General features: G+C 44.4%; 1 long non-coding RNA gene across 1 annotated transcript; it reads right to left on the reverse strand.

Moving 5' to 3' along the window:
• Nucleotides 1-1,115: 1,115 nt before the first annotated feature.
• LOC146195805 (uncharacterized) lies at nucleotides 1,116-3,907 on the reverse strand. The gene is made up of 2 exons (XR_014705593.1): nucleotides 3,837-3,907; nucleotides 1,116-1,395 (listed from the first exon to the last, which is right to left on the reverse strand). It is a non-coding gene; the product is annotated as an uncharacterized LOC146195805 (long non-coding RNA).
• Between the last annotated feature and the right edge of the window lie 2,238 nt (nucleotides 3,908-6,145).

The raw sequence follows: 6,145 nt of genomic DNA on the forward strand, positions 1-6,145 counted from the left end.
AAATACGCCCACCGAAGAGCCGGAACTGATAAATTTTGCAGCGATGTCAAACTCCGCGTATTAAAATTATTCCAGTGAACAAAATGGTGTGCATAGGCATCCAGAACATTAGTTGCAAGTCCTGAGAGCAGGCAGCAAGCTGGGCAAGAAGTTGTAATTGTTAGAGCGGCAGCAATGGCCTGTACACTTCGAACTGTGCCACATATGCTCTCCTTAGGATCCTTTTCCAGGGTCAAATGTTAGTCTCTTGGGGAGCATCAGCAAAAGCGACCGTTCCAACTCCTACAGTTCATCCTTTGGAGACTAAGAGTTTATACCCTTGCAGTTGATCCCCAAAAGGATTAATGGTTGTGGCAAACCAGTTGGTCACCGAAAGGACTAACCTCATTACCCCTTTCGGTCTTTTTTTTTCTTAGAGAGTAGAGAAGCATCCTAAATTCGTACCATTCCCGGGAGCACCATCGCAGACAGCGTTGGCAGCGATAAGAAACTCCTTAGTTGTTTCTTCCGCAAGCACCCATGAAGACGAGGCCTGCAACGTTACCTGCCGATGAAACGTGACAAGGGGACGCAACAAGCGTGATGAAAAATTAAAAAGAAAATGTAGTATTTAAATAAAATAGCTTACCTCTTCCATAAAACAAGGTAAGCATTAATTAATCTTTTCTTGGTGCATAGCTTTTAATGTGTAGTTTTACCATTCCTTTATTTGAGTGTTTGGCTCTCCGAGCTGTGGGTGTGTTGCAGTCGCGCTAAAACGCTTTTGGGCCCAGCCTTCGCCACTAGCTTACTTCAGCCAAGTTTAGACCGTGTCGCTCGCGCTATTCACGCCGCAGCGTGTTTTTTCTTGCCGCGGTAAAGCCCTTACCCTCGTTCACTTTTATCCTCGGTGTCACGTTGTTGCGAGTGTCGGCCGCTTGTTTTTGGCATGGCGGCTCCCGGTGATGTTTCTGCTCTGATTGTTCGTTCGCTTATCCGGAATAAACTGGTGGTTTTAAGAGAGACCGCAATGGTCATTCGTCGGGTGAAACCCTGGCTCGCGCACCTGTTTTATAGAAGGCAAGGCCTTCGCCCTCTTTTGAGATGGTAATAAAGCAAATAAGAAGGTTGTACATAACTTTTTATTCGAGTCCAGCAATCGCGTTTAGAAATAATCAGCCTTTCCCCCATCACCCATTTCGCAAAATGTCGTCAGTTTACGCTGATTTTAGGTTTCTCCGGAGAGGGTCATCTGAATCTAGCCATCGCATCGGCCAGACTGACCGTCACAGCGGGCTGATGCTCCACTGGAAGCAGCGCTGTCTTGGCGAGCCTGGGGAGCCCCCTGGTCGATGCGGCCATGGTCACCGCATCTTCCGGACTCACCGCGGCCTTCTCCACCACAGGCCGAGGTGCCTTACCACGAAAGGCAAAAAAAGTATTAGTGTTGCAAGCAGAGTTTTCATAAGTTGAGAAAAGTATTCTTGTGCATTGGAAATCACTCGTCGTAAAGGGAAATTCAGGCTACAGGCTGGATTCTGCAACCCCACTATCGGTGTTCTTCGAAAGGCACAAAAACGTATTCGTTGAGAAATAAGCATTTCAGTGTTTCTTGGAGTGTATATGATATGAAACTGCGAATTACCCTGATGTGGCAATGGTGGCTTTTATTGTTAAGCACTTCGTGTATATTATTCGTACTGCAAGAAATAAGGAATGAGGTAAACCGATCGGGATTGATACTCATCAGCAGAAGCCGGACTATATACACTTCAGGATGAAGACCTCCCCCGTCTTACTCCGAATAACCCAGTCCTGTGTTAGGTGAATCCACATTATCCACGTGAACGTCTTAACCTTATCCAGCTAGCTAAATTTCTGCCATGCCATGCTATAGCTTCCTTCCCTAGAAATCCAATTTGTTACTGTTTTCGACCATAGCTATCCTCTCTTCGCTCTACGTGCTCTGCCATGCTCATTCCGTCTGCTTGATTTCCACTAGAATGTCCTTAACTTGAGCCATTTTTTGGACCCACTCTGCACGGTTCCTATCTCTTCGAGTCACGCCGATCACTTCCTTCCCATAAGCTCCCTGCGTTCTCCTCAATTTAAGCAATTTTCAACGCTTGAGCCCCATAGGTTGTGCAAATGTTATTTATTTCCTCTTGAGTGATACCTGTAAGCTGGTAGTAATAATCTGCAAGTACTTGATAAATGCGCTCCGTCACATTCTTATTCCCGTAGTTATCGCCCTTTAATAGCCGGGATCTGTGCTTATTAACTGTCCTAAGTAGGCATATTAGGCTACAATTCCTTTACCCCTTTTTATTGTAAAGTTATGTCCCTTCCCGAAATATAGTGAAGATATATGTACCGGCTTATCGTAATAGTTTTCGTTTGCAATAGTGGCATTCTTGTGTTTGTATAATTGGTCTGCCTAAATTTGGAGCAAGGGCTGTTTGTGTGTGTGGACTCAATATTTTCCACTCTATGTGGTCATCTGGCACTATATTATTTCGGTGGCCATTTTCTGCTGCTTTATAGTATTTTCCAAAAAAGATCCTGATAGATATGCGTCATGAAAGGAAGCACCTCTTAGGTAAGGTGTAAAAAAATCATGGTTAAATATTTTCAAGGGAGAGAAGAGAAGGGAAGGGTCTTCAATCACTAGATGCAAAAGCGCTCGTTATTGTGTATTCTGAAGTAGATAACAAAATGAACTTCCTGGCACTTGCACTGGCATTTAAAAAGAGTGATATCTCACTAGGCTAGTAATAACATATGAAATATTCTGTTCTAATAATAAATCATTATGGGCTAAGTATTTTCCTGAAGTGTTGGAAAACGTGTACTTGAGAAAAAGTGCCGATATATATATAAGGATGAAAGGCCCGGATTTTCAATGCAAGAAAGGTTATTCGTGTGGGTCTTCTCTCCTGCTGCTGAAAACAGGTTTGCTGGATCGAGCCCTACCATGGCGGCCTCTTTTCAATGGAAGCGAAACATAAACTGGCCGTGTACCGTATTGTACCATATTAGGAGTGCACGTTAGTATTGAGGAGCGCTTCACTAAGCCACCCCTCACAGCCTTAGACGCGATAGGAAGGTAAGCCACACACTCCAATCCACTGAATCTATCTTAGAGAAAAATGGGAGCCTGCGGCAGCCAGCCTTCGAGTTGTCGAGCGTACATTTGTTGACAAGAAATTATCTCACGCACCCTTTACACCAGGCCACCGGATTTCTTTTGCACCGTTTTTTATATAAGCTAGGCTCTCTAATTTTGTGTTTCCCTGAAGCTCGCCACAAAATTATAACCCTCTACTTGAACGTAACACAGGTTTCAAAACAAACAAACTGGCGCATTTTCTTTTGCCTGGGTTGCAAAGCTGCAGCTGCTGCTAGTGATGAAAGTAGCGATTTATATTTAAGTTCAAAGACATAAACGAGTCAAAGAAAAAATTCCAGGGAGGGGTCCTAGACCTTATTTATTTACTAGGTTATTTTGTTCAGCTTACGGTACTTTTGATGCAAAATGTTAAGCTCTGTTGGCGCGGGAGGATGGGTGCTCCTGGCCCTACGGGGCGGGAACTGTCTAGGTCACCACCACTTACGGCGGGGTCTAACCTGCCACCGGTGGTTGTATCTGTTGCAAGCCATTATTGCAGCCGCCATCTCATCGGTGGCAGAGGACGGCTGTTGCGACGCGCGTCTTCCTTTCTCCAGTATATTCTCCTCTTTCCGTACACGGCAGTGTAGGTGGCTCGGCTAGAGAGCCAGTAGCTTGCCCATGCATTTTCTTTTCCGTTTTCCTTAAGTCGAAACAAAAAAAAAAAAAAAAAAGGTTAAGCACTCACCTGCTGCCAGTACGGCGAATACAGCCAGTGTTGCCAGGAAGGCTTTGAAGTTCATAGTGGCTTGAGGGGAATGGTCTGCGTAAAGATTAAGATTATCGGTTAAAATGACTAATCTTCAGCCCCTGCATACAGCTACGCTGTCTTGAAGTGTTGGTGTTTACGGTTGTTTCTCATTATACAAGAACATTTATCGGCAGAGCGCCCCGCCGCGGTTGTGCAGTAATTAAAATGCCCGCCTACTGTGCCGGAATACCCGCGCTCGATCCTGACAGCCGTTGGCTGCGTTTCGGTGGTGGCAAAACGTAGAGGCGTCCGTGTGCTGTGCGAGGTCAGCGCACATTAAAGATCCGCAGGTGGTCTGAATTACTCCGTAGCCCTCAACCGCAGCTCCTTTTTCTACGTTCCCACTTTCACTCCAGCCTCCCTTCCTTTCCTTCAGGAGTCCACAGAAAGAAGTGTGACAGATACTGTGCCTTTCCCTTCCTGTAAACCAATTATTATTATCTAACATCATTGGAACCAGTATCGCCTAAATCGCTTTAGCGCAAAACCACTATAGCTTGCTTCGTGCAAACACAGGACAAAACGGGGTCACAATAAAACCCAGACTATATATAAGGATGACAGTTTTACTTCTATTCTGAGTTTCGTCCCTTGTTGTATCCGCAATTTGCAAGCAGTCATAAAGTTTCTTGCTTAGACGCATTGAAATCAATACTGTGGTGCAATACAATACATCTAAATGCCAACGTCGAGGTTTCGAAGAATGCTTGGTAAACAAGGAGAAAACTTTTCCAGCTTACCTTGTGCTGGTAGGAGTAGTACAAGAACAATGTAACGTTGTCCGATTTACAGGCACATTTATACGCATCTTCGTCGCACGTAATTAGTTCGTGGCTTATCGCGGTTTCCTGCGTGGCCAATCACGAGCCTTCAAAGCAGGAGAGAGGAGCTTCGGAAGAGAATATTGCATTTTTTAGTCTTCCATTGGCGAGCCTCCATCTGTGAAGGCACGCCTCCCAGAAACGGGTCCACTGGGGCACGAAAGTGTTACAGCTGTTGCAACGAGAGGCTATGGACACATTGCACATATGCCTGTTAATTACAAAGCTCGAAGCTGGAGGCAGAAATAAATCTGGGATATTCCAACCAATGGGTACTGAAGTTTAGGAATTTAGACTTTAGACTCAAGCCTATTACAGCACAGGAACAAAAGCCTTGCGAACGAAAGTTTAGTAGGCTGTTCTTATTGCTTCTTCAACATATTCAATCCGCTGTGGTGCCATCTAGAGACACAAAACTAAAAGCAGCTCATTGCCGGGTTGAATGAAGCACAGCTTTTCTTTTAATGGGCGCCCTGGGGAAAGTGCAAAACGCAATACAAGAGACTAGAACTGCTGGAAAATAAAACAGGTCTGTGCACTTAAGAACGTAGACGATATTTTCCTCTGATGGGACCCCGCGATGAACTGAACAATCAGGACAATTTCCCTTCAAGACTTCACTTTATTTTGTTATAAGCGATTTTCACTACCAAATTAAAATCACAAATCCGTTTCTCGAACGTCTCATTGCTCCCTATATGGAATATAATGCTAAATGTTTCATTTCCGCTATAATCTTGAGACAAACTTTTCACTGTTCAGTTTTATAACTGCTAATTTCATGATGCGGCGTCTATAACTTAAGAGAAACTCATGAGGTTTCTTAGAGGTTACAAGATGTCAGGCACACAAACAGCTTCGTTTCTAGTTGTCGTGCAAAGTTTTGTACACTATCTGAGGTGATGAATGTACTTAGACCATTACATCACTGTAATGAACACCATGTTGAAGTGCGAACTGCTTTTGTCGCGTACGGGTAGAATACAAGGGTGTGGAATATCGTAAAGTATAGTTGCAAACATATTGAAGGTAATGGTCCAGCCTTTAGATGAGCGGGAAGACCGTTTGTTCAATTGGTATTTCTTTCGCATTCACAAATTAAGATTGCCATGTCGAAGAGTCAAAGTTTTGATGGTACCGAATACATTCATAGGAAAGAGCACGAGTCTAAAAAGATATCCGCGAGTGTCCAGTTTCTTACTTTTTTTTTGTAAACGATTGTATTATAGAAACTGCTATGGATACGTCTATGTGGTCTTTGCCGCTGCTTAGTACATCAAGGTGGGCGTCGCACGCCACACTGAACACAAGTAAAAAACTTATACTTGGGAACAACGTAACGAAGGCGGGACAAGGACGAGACAAGCGGTCGTCCCCGCCTGGTCCTGTCTCGTTCTTGTCCAGCCTTTGTTGCGCTGTCCCCCA

This window comes from Amblyomma maculatum, chromosome 3, assembly GCF_055883805.1.
Source record: "Amblyomma maculatum isolate TAMU_Amacu chromosome 3, ASM5588380v1, whole genome shotgun sequence".
Taxonomy (NCBI): domain Eukaryota; kingdom Metazoa; phylum Arthropoda; class Arachnida; order Ixodida; family Ixodidae; genus Amblyomma; species Amblyomma maculatum.